The sequence below is a fragment of the Leopardus geoffroyi genome, chromosome B3 (genome assembly GCF_018350155.1).
Source record: "Leopardus geoffroyi isolate Oge1 chromosome B3, O.geoffroyi_Oge1_pat1.0, whole genome shotgun sequence".
NCBI classification, from domain to species: Eukaryota; Metazoa; Chordata; class Mammalia; order Carnivora; family Felidae; genus Leopardus; species Leopardus geoffroyi.
In genome coordinates this window covers 82,155,717-82,169,369 of record NC_059337.1, presented here as the reverse complement: position 1 = coordinate 82,169,369, position 13,653 = coordinate 82,155,717, and the positions used below count along the sequence as shown (strand labels likewise).

At 35.0% G+C, this 13,653-nt stretch overlaps 1 protein-coding gene across 4 annotated transcripts in view; it reads right to left on the bottom strand.

Moving 5' to 3' along the window:
- The window catches only part of AKAP6 (A-kinase anchoring protein 6), a 483,440-nt gene that overhangs the window by 380,254 nt on the left and 89,533 nt on the right, over positions 1–13,653 (bottom strand). Inside the window, exon 1 of one of the 4 annotated variants that reach the window (XM_045450652.1) lies at positions 7,378–7,478. The exons of the other annotated variants lie outside the window; for them this stretch is intronic. The gene's annotated coding sequence lies outside the window, so the exon portion shown is untranslated. Of the gene's footprint in view, positions 1–7,377; positions 7,479–13,653 lie in introns of those variants that run through there. 4 annotated transcript variants of the gene reach the window in all.

Genomic DNA, 13,653 nt, shown 5'->3' with positions numbered 1-13,653 from the left:
AAAACCAACCATGTGGTTAAAGAGTTCAGGCTTTGAGCAACCACCAGAGCAATCATTCAATCAATCATGTACAAGTAATGAAGCCCCAATAAAAACTATGGACATTGAAGCGCAAGCAAACTTCCCAAGTTGGCAATACTCCATAAGTATTGTCACACATTAATGACAAGAGGGTAATGCATCCCTGAGGATGTGGAAGCTCTGCAGTTGAAACCTTCTCAGTCTCAGATTCCACCCTATCTATTTCCTCCTTTGGCTGGTTCTGATTTGTATTATTTTGCTATAATAAAATTATAAGCACAAGTATAGTGTTTTTCTGAGTTCTGTGAGTTGATCTATAAAATTATCAAATCTGAAGGAGTCTGTGAGGATCCCTAAATTTATAATCAGCTGCTTTAAGGTGAGGATATCCCTGGAGACCCTTGAATTTGCAGCTGTTGTCAGAAGTCTTGGGCTCACTTGACAGCCTTGGAGGACTGTGCCCTTAACCTTGAGTGTGGCCTAACTCTGGGTAAAGGGGCAATAGCACATTGAGATTTATTTTGTTTGAAAAATGTTTTAAAAAAAGTTATAACCCTAAATCTTTCCTTACTCTGTGTTGCTGGGTGGTTGCTCTCACACCCAATGCTGTCAGAAGACTGGAGGTTTCTTCTCCAGAAAAGATCAATCAAAAGGTCTCTGGATTTGGGGACACTGGACACAGTTGAAGAAAGAAGTACCTTGAAAATGAGGGAGTTAACATAACATTCTGAGTGTTGAGAACCCCCCTTCCCGCCAGTCTTCTCTCCCAACTTGATTCTCCAAAGTCTCTACCCTCTAGTCAAAAGACTAGAGATCCCTTTTCCAAGAGGTCTGATCAGTCCAAGAAGACAAGATATAAAACTAGCACATCCATATCACCCTATAGTGACATCCACAGTCAATAGGTCTGTCCACATATTCAGAGCATTCATTTAGCATTTTAGTCTCCCACTCCTAAATATGATCAGGCACTCAAGAATTAGCACAGATTTAGGGAAAGCTCTAATATGGGTAATAGGCCTGAAGTAAGCAAACAAACAACCTCAACCTGTAGGAAACAGGTTCTGCACAGAGAAGATGATTTTGTTGAAAATGAAATATTATCAGAGATAAGATTTTGTATCCATAAAAAAGAAGAGAATGTTATTTTTAAAAGATATTTTTGGAACCAAAAAGAACTTTGGAAAAATAAAAACGTGATAGCAAAAAGGGAAATCTCAATACAATGGGTGAAAATAAACTTGAGAAAATCTCACAGAAAGTAAAGAAAAAAAAAAAAAAGACAGAAATTAGGAAAGAAAAGGTAAGATAATTAGCCACCAATCTAGGAGGCCCAACATTTGGAGAACAGGAGTTCCTGAAGGCAAAAGTAAAGAGAAAAGAAAAAAATCATCAATGAAATTTTGAAGAAATAGAAGGACATAAGTTTCTAGATTAAAAAGACCCACGTAGTGTATAAAAATAGACAAACACTAAGGCACTTTATTTGGAATCTCAGAATATCGGGGAAAATGAAATTTAGGTTAGAGGTATAGACATATACAAAGAATCATAACTTAGATTGCTTTGGATTTCTCAAAAGCAGCTATATTATGACTTATAATAAGAAGCATATTTTTGGTCTATGTCATCATTTCTAGCAGAGAGTTCCTAAGACTTGGAATTTCCTAAGCACAAAGCAAGGAAAGTATCTTTTGTTATAGTAGTTGGTCTTTTGTCCTTGGTTCCTGAAATAGCACCAAAACCAAAAAGGTAAAGACTGTCCTTATTATTCATAACCAGTCCCTTTCAGCCACACCTGAGTTTATGTTAATGAGGTGACTTTTGGAAAGCCCTTAAGGAAGGTGCTGCTTACCAGAGTAACCAACCATGATTAAAGCATTCAAACTTTCAGTCCCACCCTTCAATCTCGGGGAAGAAGAAACGGGCTGGAAGCTGTATGAATCACCAATGATCAGTATTTAATCAGTCATGCCTATGTAATGAAGCCTCCATAAAAACCCCCAGAAATGGTTCAGAGAGCCTCCAGATCAGTGAACAAAAACACATCCATGAGGACAGAAGCTCTTGTGCTCAGGATCTTTCTGGACCTTGCCCTATTTATCTCTTCATCTGGCTGTTCATTCATATGCTTTAATATCCTTTCTATCAAACTGGTAATCTAGTAAGTAAATTGTTTTCCTGCATTCTGTGACTGGCTCTAGGAAATTAATCAAACCTGAGAAGGGGGTGGTAGGAACCTGAGGAGGGGTTTGAGTTATAACTAGTCAGATACACAGGTAACAACCTGGACTTAAGATTGACATTTAAAGGGGGTGGAGGGAGGGAGACAGTCTTGAGGAACTGAGTCCTTAACCTGTGGGTTCTGACACTATCTTCAGGTAGATAATGTCAGAATTGAGTTAAAATATAGGATACCCAGCTGTTATCATAGAATTGCTTGGTGTGGTAAAAACCACCACACAGTTAGTGACCAAAAGTACCAGAAGTAGAGTACTGAAAATAGAGGAGACACACAAGAGTGTGTTTTTCTATAGCAGCTACATTGTAAACAACATTTTCCTTAAGAAGGAAAAGGAATTGTAGCATAGAGGGGCACCAGGCTGACTCAGTCAATAGAATATTTGACTCTTGATCTCGGAGTCATGAGTTCAAACCCCAAGTTGGGTGTAGAGCTTACTTTAAAAAAAAAAAAAAGTTAAGAAATATAGCATAGAATTGTATACCAAAAATAATACAGATTGATAAACAGTAAAATGTAAGAATAAAATAAAGATATTTTCAGATATTTAAGTTCACAAAAATTAACTTCCCACATACTTTTATCAAAAGATATCAAAGTCTCTCTAGACACTCTACCAAAACAAAGGAAACCAAGAAAGAGGAAGCCATGGGAATCAGAACCCAGGGGACCTAGCATTCCAGGTTTATGAAGAAAGGAAATCTCAGGATGGCAGCTGTGTACCAGACAAGGAAGCATCCAGTCCAGAATGGAACAGGTCAGAAGACTCTCAGAAAGACTGCTTCAAACAGGTGACATTGAGAAAAAACCTGATGTAAATTAATATACTTAGAAGAGACTTACTCAACTGGTAGAGAATTGGGGGTTGAAATAGAAATAAACATAGAAAACTAAGCAAACAATAATTATAAATTCCAGAAAAAATTAAAGAGTGTACAAAAATAAATCAGGAATCATATTACTCTATGTGGTTTAGCTAAAAAAAAATTACATTTACCTAATCTTAATAATATAAACATTAAATGTTGATATAATCCAAGTCACAACATAATTTTACAGGATGAATGAGAGAGCAGGAATTGTGAGTAGGCTCACACATATGCATGTGCACCCTTATGAAAGGGTGACAGAGAGATGGGATGGGGGCAAGCTAAATAAATTCTCATCTTTCATAATAAGAAGTCAACAGATAAAGACAAGAGAAAAGTCACATTTGTATGGAACCACAAAAATAGCCAAAGCAATCTGAAAAAAGAAAAATAAAACTGGCAGTATCACAATCTCAAATTTCAAAATATACTATAAAGCTGTAGTAATCAGAACAGCATGGTTCTGGCACAGAAACACACAGAATAGAGAGTCCAGAAATAAACCCACACTTGCAATGTCAGTTAATCTACAACAAAAGAGGCAAGAAAATACATGGGGAAAAGACAATCTCCTCAACAAATGGTGTTGGGAAAACTAGACAGCTACATGCAAAACAATGAAATTAGACCACTGTCTTACACCATACATAATAATAAACCCAAAATGGATTAAAAACATAATGTGAGACCTAAAACCATTTAATTTCTAGAAAAAAACATAGGCAGTAATTTCTTTGACATCAACCATAGAAACATTTTTCTAGATATGTCTTCACTGGCAAGCAAAACAAAAAGCAAAAATAAACTACTAGGGCTACACCAAAATAAAAAGGTTTGTACATCAAAGGAAACCATCGACAAGCAAAAGTTGACATAATGAATGGAAGAATATATCTGCAAATTATATATATGATAAGGAGGTAATATCCAAAAAATATTAAGAACATACAACTCAACACCAAAAAAACAAATAATCAAATTAAAAAATGGGCAGAGGACGTGAATAGACATTTTTGCAATGAAGACATACAGATGGCCAATAAACACATGAAAAGATGCTCAACATCACTAATCATCAAGGAAATGCAAATTAAAAACACAATGAGATTATCATCTCACAGTTGTCAGAATGGCTAAAGTCAAAAGCACAAGAAATAACATGTGTGGATGAGGACGTGGAGAAAAAGGAACCCTTGTGCACTGTTGGTGGGAATGCAAACTGGCATAGCCACTGTGGGGAAACATTATGGAGGTTCCTCAAAAAATTAAAAATAGAATTATCATGTGTTTCAGTAATTCCACTACTGGGTAGTTACCCAAAGAAGACAAAAACATTAATTCATAAAGATATAAGCACCCCCATGTTCATTACAGCATTATTTACAATAGCCAAGATATGGAAGCAACCCCAGTGTCCACAATAGATGAATGGATAAAGAAGTGGTGCATGTGTGTCTATATGTATGGAATGGACTATTACTCAGCCATAAAAAAGAATAAGATCTTGCCATTTGCAAAAAACATAGATGAACCTAGAGGGTATAATGCTATGTGAAATAAGTCAGTCAGAGAAAGACAAATACCATATGTGGAATTTAAGAAACAAAACACATGAACAAACAAAGAAAAAAGAGACAAACAAAAAGGCAGCTTCTTAAATATAGAGAACAAACTGGTGGTCTGCCAAAGGGAAGGTAAGTGGGAGGATGGGTGAAATAGATAAAAGGGATTAAGAGTATACTTATCTTGATGAGCAGTGAGAAAGGTATAGAACTGTTGAACAGCAATTCAATACATTGCACACTGAAACTAACATAACACTGTATGTTAAGTATACCTGAATTTTAAAAAGAGAGAAAATAGGAAGTAGTCATACAATTCTATTGTCTCAACACAGAGGTTGGTACCAAAAAAATCAGTTAAAAGATGAAAAGTCTATGAGGTGCCTGGCTGGCTTAGAGAGTTAAATGACTGACTCTTGATCTCAGATCATGATCTCTCAAGCCCCACAATAGGCTCTGTGCTGACAGCGTGGAGCCTGCTTGGGATTCTCTCTCCCTCTTTCTCTGCACCTCCCCCCACTCATGTTCGCTGTCTCTCTCTCTCTCTCTCTCAAAAATAAACAAACATTTTTTAAAGAAAAGATGCAAAGTGGTAGAACTTTTCCTCCTGTTCTCCTTGGGAGAACAGGACATGGAAAAGAAGAGCATATATTTGACTCTTAACTATTTGTATGCAAACATAAAACTTAAAAATATCTAGATTAAGCAGTGCCCGGAGGGTTCAGTTGGTTGAGGGTCTGATTCCTGATTTCGACTCAGGTCATGATCCCAGGATTGTGGGACGCAGCCCCTCTTCCCCACCTTCCTGTCGGAGCGTGAGCCTGCTTAGGATTCCCTCTCTCCATCTTCCCTCTCCCCCAGTTGCACTGTCTCTAAAAAATTTAATATATATAGATAGATTAAAAAACAAAAGAGGTTTTTTTATTAAAAAAATTTTTTTAACATTTATTGAATTTTTTGAGAGACAGAGTGCAACCGGGAGAGGGGCAGAGAGAGAGAGAGGACACAGAATCCAAAGTAGGCTCCAGGCTCTGAACTGACAGCACAGAGTCCAATGCGGGGCTAGAACTCACGAACCGTGAGATCATGACCTGTGCTGAAGTTGGACGCTTAACCAACTGAGCCAGTCAGGCACCCCTAAAAGAGTTTCTTAATTGCCAGACAGGGTTTTAATACTCTCAGGTACAGTGAGCATTTCTAAATAGGGGTCACTAATTTCCAAACTTATGTGAATATGAAAATTATTAGTCTTTGATTTTTGGTAGGGAATGTTACAAGATTGGATGTGGCACTTGGTTAAAATACTAAGTTTAAAATTGTACCTACCCACCTCCTAAAACACCGTGGTTTTTAAAACAAAGTGCTTACTGTGACTCAGTTCAATAATAAGGTTGTATTTATTTCACTCAAACAATCTCTTTAAGAAAGAGCTGCTTCCTATAAACTAAATCTGATTTCATGATAAAAGCCACAGGTGATTAAGTGATCAAGTTAAAGGTGAAATTATTTTATTATTTGTTTCACAAAGAGATACATGCTTTAGCAAACAACTTTCATTTTTGAGGACAATGAATCAGAGTGAAATACCAAATAAGGAATTTAAGCCAAATCTTTCAAGTAATATTACATTCGTTTTTGCTGTTCATGCTGCAACATGAGAACACATCAAATAACTACCCATACTGCTGTTCTTCTATAAACAGAAGGCATTTTACGGGTGATGAACTCTCATAAAGACCAGGATTTTCAAAAGCATTATTTCCTATTCACTATTATTTCCTTCCCACCCTAGCCTCCCAGACATGCAAAAATGATTTTTTTTTAAAGATTCTGATGTCAGATTAAAAAAATATCAATGGGCAATGGCAAAGGCTTTTAATATCCAAAGATCTGATGTGATCAAAGATCTTTCTCTGAATATTCTTTATTAAAGAAGGAATAATTAAGTCTGCTTTTCAAAGAAACAATTTTAGCCAAGTAGAATCTGTTTTTTTAAATATATTACAATGGTTTTGTTTCATATGCATCACATTCATTAAATACTGTCAAACATTTCTGCCCAACCAGCCATCTAAATTGAAGGTGAGTGTCTGATAAAATATGACTTGTTGTCATATGAATCAGTGTTTTGAAAAATAACTCCTAGAACAAACAAAAGTTATAGATCACAGACCTTCAAAGAAAAACAAAATACATATTTTCTAGTGAAAAGTATAGAGACAGTATAAGTTCATAAATATTTTTGGGCTGTGTATTCTGGTATACAATAAAAGGCTGAGGCATGGACCAGCTTAAGCATAAATTCACCTTCATTGAATTTTTATCTTTTTCTTAATAAATTATTTATTCCCTTGCTTAGTGAAATAAATAGCAATATAGAAAATGCTAAGTAAGGGCTAATTACTTAAAAGCCTCTAAAAAGAACTCAGCAGATCCTACGTCAATTCTAGAAAATTAGTTATAAACTGAATATTACTAGATGCTTTGCCAGATTTTCCTTTCAGCAAACACAGAAAAAAAACTTTTTAAAAAATTTTTTCTGTACTCCTCTAAATCACAGAAGTACAAAGGGGAAAATGCTGAACAGTGTAACAGACAAACCCATATTCTCTCTCCTCTGCCATGAGAGTGTAAAGCCTAAGCTGAAAGCTAAACCCTCCAGCCATTTGATTTTATCACTCACCATGAACCAAGTCCAGCGGTGGCTGGCGGGGAAGAAAAGGAGCAGCAGGTTCCCAGAGAGGTCATCATTTCCGAGCCTTTCACTTCTTGCCCTACTTAGGTAAGTCTTCGATAAGCTCTATCATCCAGGCACATGAGCACCTGGCTTTCATCCAAGAGGGATTCAAATGCTTGAAAGCTGACTGTCTCCTAAGCTTTTTATTCTTATTTTTCATATCTTTCTTTGTTAGCAATAGTTAAAACCGATGTGACACTCAGAAACAGCTGGCCCTTCTCCAATAGGCTCTAGAAATCATCCATTTATAATTTTTCAGTTACTGAAAAACAATCATATCATACATCACATGACACAGCTACTTTTGGTCTTACTTAGTCATTTGAAGCCAAATACAAATGCATCTCAGACAGATTCTGCTTGTCATAGCTTCTATTCACTGTGGCCTTTGCCACGATCCTGTCATTGTTAATAGTTCTGTATGACTCAACCACTGATTTAGATATCCAAGGTCCTTTGAATGAGTTTCTTGAGTAAGAAATATCACTTATGCCTGAAAACGAATAATCCAGAATATTTTATTAACATGCAGCTGACTCAGTTTTTAAAATAAGAGCATTTGGAATGGCCCTTTAATTAAGCTGGGGTCTATAAAGTGAGAGTTTTGTTTATTTCATTTTTTTTAACATAATGTAAAAACAGAAACAGTTGACAGAATATGGTTTTCCTCTTCTACTACAATGTGCAAAATAAGATGCAAATGTAAAAGAAAACAGATTTAGACATATTTATAAGGAGGTAGAAGAATATATCAGCCTGACAGTTTTATGTACAGTAGAGTTTGAGGAAAAAAAAATGTATTTAATGAGCATCTCACTTTGTTTGACACTTTCCTGGGTAGTCTGGAAACCAAGTTCAGTCAACACTTGCTAACAACCCACCCTCCAGAAACTTCAGGCCCAGGAAACGAAGGTCTAGTAGCTTCTATGTGTACTTAATTCTCAGTTGAACTGTAAGAATGAAGAGGTTGTAGAAATTTGATCCTGAACATAAAGAATAAGGCTCTGTACTTTTTTTTCCATTTTTTCTTTGTTTCCCCAGCCCTACTGAGATACAATTGACATGTGACATTGTGCATGCTTAAGGTGTACAAACTGATTTGATACACATATATATTATAAAATGATTACCTCGGTAAGGTTAGCTGACATATCCATCAGCTTGTATAATTACAGTTTTTAGTATGTGGTGAGAACATTTAAGATTTATTCTCTTAGCAACTTTAAAACATATAATAAAGTATATTGTTAACTATAGTCACTATGCTGTACATTAGCTCCCCAAAGCTTATTCATCTTATAACTGGAAGTTTGTACCTTTTGACCAACATCTCCTCATTTCCCTACGCTTAGCCCCTACTAACCACCATTCTACTTCATTTCTAGAGTTTGGCTTTATTTTAAATTCCATATATGAGTGATATCATATGGTAATTGTCTTTCTCTGCCTGACTCATTTCACTTCACCTGCAAGACCCATCCATGTTGTCACAAATGGCAGAATTGCATTCCTTTTTATGGATGCATTATATACATATCACATTTTCTTTAGCCATTCATCTGCTGACGAACACTTAGGGTTTTTTTTTTTTTCCCATGTTGTGGCTATTGTGAATAATGCTGCAACAAACATGGGGCTTCAGATAGATCTTCAAGATAGTGATTTCATTTCCTTTGGATATATATCCAGAAGTGGGACTGCTGGATCATATGGCGGTTCTATCTTTAATTTGCTTTTTAATTCTTTATTTTTTTGTTTAAGTAATCTCTACACCCAACATGGGGCTTGAGCTCACAACCCTGAGATCAAGAGTCATGTGTTCCTCTGACTGAGCCAGTCAGGCACCCCTATTTTTAATTTTCTGAGAAACCTTCATACTGTTTTCTATAGTGGCTGCACCAATTTACATTCCCACCAGCAGTACACAAGTGTTCCTTTTCTCCACATCCTTGTCAACACTTACTATTTCTTGTATTTTTGAGAATAGTCATTCTAACAGATGTGAGGTGATATCTCATCATGGTTTTGATTTGCATTTCCCTGCTGATTCATTATTTTGAGCACCTATGCATACATGTATTGGCCATGTGCATATCTTCTTTGGAAAAAATGTATACTCAAGTCCTCTACCCATTTTTAATTGTGTTGTTTGTTTGCTTGCTGCTCTGTTTTATGAGTTCCTTACATATTTTGAATGCTAACTCCTTATTTGATACATAGTTTGCAAATATTTTCTCCCATACCATACCTTGCAAAGACTATCTTTTCCCCATTGAATATTCTTACCTTCCTGGTCAAATATTAGTTGACTATATACACATGGTTTTATTTCTGAGCTCTCTATTCTATTACATTCCACATGGTCTCTGTCTGTTTTTATGTCAGTATCATGCTGTTTTTATTACTATTATTTTGTAGTATAGTTTGAAATCAGGAAATGTAATGCCTCTAGCTTTTTTTATTATTTCTCATGATAGCTTTAGCTATTCAGAGTCTGTTCTGGATCCATACAGATTTCAGAAGATTTTTTTTTCTATTTTTGTGAAAAATGCCATTGGAATTTTGGTAAAAGTAACATGAAATCTATAGAGGTCTTTGGACATTTTAACAATATTAATTCTTCCAATCCACAAACCCAAGATATCTTTCCATTTATTCACGTCTTCTTCAGTTTGTTCCATCAATATCTTCTAGTTTTCAGCATATAGCTCTTTCATCTCCTTTGTTAAATTTATTCCTAAGTATTTTATCATTTTGGATGCTTTTAGAAATGATGGAATTTTTTAAGTTTCTCTTTCAAATATTTTTTGGCTAGCATTTAGAAATGCAACTGACACCTGTGTAGCTCAGTTGGTTGAATATCCAACTCTTGATCTCAGTTCAAGTCTTGATCTCAGAGTCATGAGTGTAAGCCCTGCATTGGGCTCCGTGCTGAGCATGAAGCCTACTTGAAAGAAAGAAAGAAAGAAAGAAAGAAAGAAAGAAAGAAAGAAAAGCAAGAAAGCAAGAAAGAAGGAAAGAAAAAAAGAAAAAAAGGAAGAAAATTTACTGATTTTTTATGTTGATTTTGTATCCTGCAACTTTATTGAATTCATATATTAGTTCTAACAATTTTTGGGTGGGGTCTTTAGGATTTTCTCTATATAAGATCATGTCATCTGCAAACAGAGATGATTTCACTTTTTCTTTTCTGATTTGGATGCCTTTTGTGTCTTTTCTTGCCTAATTATTTTGACTGGCACTTCCAGTACTATGTTGAATAGGAATGGTGAGAGTAGACACACTTGTCTTGTTCCTGATGTTAGAAAAAAAGCTTTCAGCCTTTGACCATTGAATATGATGTTAGCTGTGGGTTTGCCTTATATGACTGCTAAGGTATGTTCTTCTACACCCAAAGTGAGAGCTTTTAATCATGATAGGATATTGAATTTTGTCAAATGCTTTTTCTGTTGAGAGGATCATATGATTTTTATTTTTTATTCTATTTATGTGTAATATCACATTTATTGATTTGTGTATGTTGAACCATCCTTGCATCCCCAAAATAAATCCCACTTGATCATAGTGTATGATCCTGAATTTGGTTTGCTAATATTTTGTTGAGGACTTTTGCATCTATATTCATTAAGGATATTGGTATGTAGTTTTCTTTTCTTATAATGTCCTTATCTGGCATTGGTGTCAGGGTAATGCCGGCCTCAAAAATGAATTTGGAAGTGTTCCCTCCTCTTCATTTTTTTTTTTTTTTTTGGAAGCATTTAATGACTCATGTTAATTCTTCTTTAAATGTTTAGTAGAATTCATCATTGAAGCTATCTGGTCCTGGGGTTTTATTTGTTGAAAAGTTTTTGATTCGTGCTTCAATTACCTAAGTCATTATTGGTCTCCTCAAATTTTCTATTTCTCCCTGATTCAGTCTTGGTAGGTTATATATTTCTAGGAATTTATCCATTTCTTCTAGCTTATCCATTTCATTGGCATAATAGTTTCATAGTAGCCTCTTACGATACTTTGTATTGCCGTAGTAGTAGTTGTAATCTTTCAGTTAGTCTAGCCAAAGGTTTGCCAATTATTTTACCTTTTTAAAAACCAACTTTTATTGATTTTTTTCTATTGTCTTTCTAGTCTCTATTTCATTTATTTCTGCTGTAATCTTTATTTTTCCCTTTCTTCTGCTAATTTGGAGCTTAGTTTGTTCTTCTTTCCCTAATTCCTTGAGGTATAAAGTTAAGCTTTTTTTTTTCTTTTTTGAGATCTTTCTTTTTTCTTAATGTGGTCATTTATCACGATAAACTTCCCTCTTAGAACTACTTTGCTGTATCCCATACATTTTAGTATGTTGTGTTTTCATTTTCATTAGTCTCAGCACACTTTCTGATTTTCTTTTTGATTTCTGCTTTGATCCATTGGTTGTTCAGGAATGTTGTTTAATTTCCCCATATTCAGATTTACTCCTATTTTTATACCATTGTAGTTGGAAAAGATACTAGATATAATTTTGATCTTCTCAAATTTGTTAAAGCTTGGTTTGCAGCCCATCATATCATCCATCCTGGAGAATGTTCTGCATGCATTTGAGAAGAATATGTATTCTAGTGACATTTTATAGAATGTTCTATATACATATCTGTCAAGCTCATTTAGTCCAGACTGTTATTCAGGTCTGCTGTTTCCTTATTAATTTTCTATCTAGATGTACTATACAATGTTGGGAGTGGAGTATTGAAGTCCCCTACTATTACTGTATTGCTATCTATTTCTCCCTTCAGTTCTATTAACACTTTAAATATTTAGGCATTCCAGGGACCTAAGTTGGTTAAGCATTCAACTTCGGTTCAGGTCATGATCTCGTGGTTCATTAGTTCAAGCCCCGCATTGTGCTCTGTGCTGAGCCTGGAGCCTACTTCAGATTCTGTCTCCTTCTCTCTCTGCCCCTCCCCTGCTTGCTTGCTCTCTCTCTCCAAAAAATAAACATTTTAAAAAACTTTAATATTTAGTCATCCAATGTTGGGAACATATATTTTTACAACTATTATATCTTCGTGATGAATTGACTCCTTTATCACTATAAGTGATAGTCTCTCATCACAGATTTTGACTAAAAGTCTATATTATCTGATATAAGTATAGACACTCTTGCTGTCCTTTGGCTACTGTTTGCATGGAATATCTTTTTCTATTTCTTCACTTTCTACCTACATGTGTCTTTAAAGCTAAAGTGAGTCTCCTGCAGGCAGCATATTGCTGGATCTTATTTCTTTGTCCATTCAGCCACTTTGTGCCTTTTGATTGGCAAATTTAGTGTATTTATACATAATTACTAGTAGGTAATCACTAATTACTATTGTGATTTATTATTTTCTGACTGTTTTTTTAGTTCCTTTGTTTCATCTTACTGTCTTCCTTTATGATTTTTTTTGTAGTGGTATGCTTTTATTTCCTTTTTCTTTGTCTTTTGTGCAACTATTAAGGGTTTTTTTCTCTTGTGGTTACCATGAGGTTATATAAAGCATCTTATAAATATAACAGTCTTTTAAGCTGATAACTATCCTCCCTCAACCTTATTAAAAAACTATACTTTTATTTCTCCCACCACATTTTATGCTATTGATGTCACACTTTACATCTTTTTATATTGTGTATCCATTAGCAAATTATTTTATCTATAGGATTTTTGGGAGTTGTTTTGTTTTACTTTGTTTTGTCTGAGGGAGTAGGTGTTTGTTTTTTTTTTTAAAGTAGGTTTCATGCCTAGCATGGAGCCCAACAAAGGGCCTGAACTCATGACCCTGAGATCAAGACCTGAACTAAGATCAAGAGTCAGAGCCAACCAGGTGCCCCTATACCTATTCTTAATGTTATTATTTTTTAGCTTTTATTCTAGAGATAAAAGTGGCTTACCCACCACCATCACATTATTTGAGAATCCTAAATTTGACTATATATTTACCTTTACCAGTGAATTTTGTGTTTTCATATTGTTATTTAGTGTCTTCTCATTTCAACTTGAAGTACTCCCTTCAGCATTTCTTGTGAGGCAGGCCTAGTGGTGATGAACTCCTTTAGTTTTTGTTTGGGAATGTTCTTCTCTCTCCTTCATTTCTGAAGGACAGTTCTCCCTTTAAGGCATAAAGGTACAGTTTTCTTGGTTGATATATATATATATATATATATATATATATATATATATATATATATATATATATTTTCCACACATTGAAT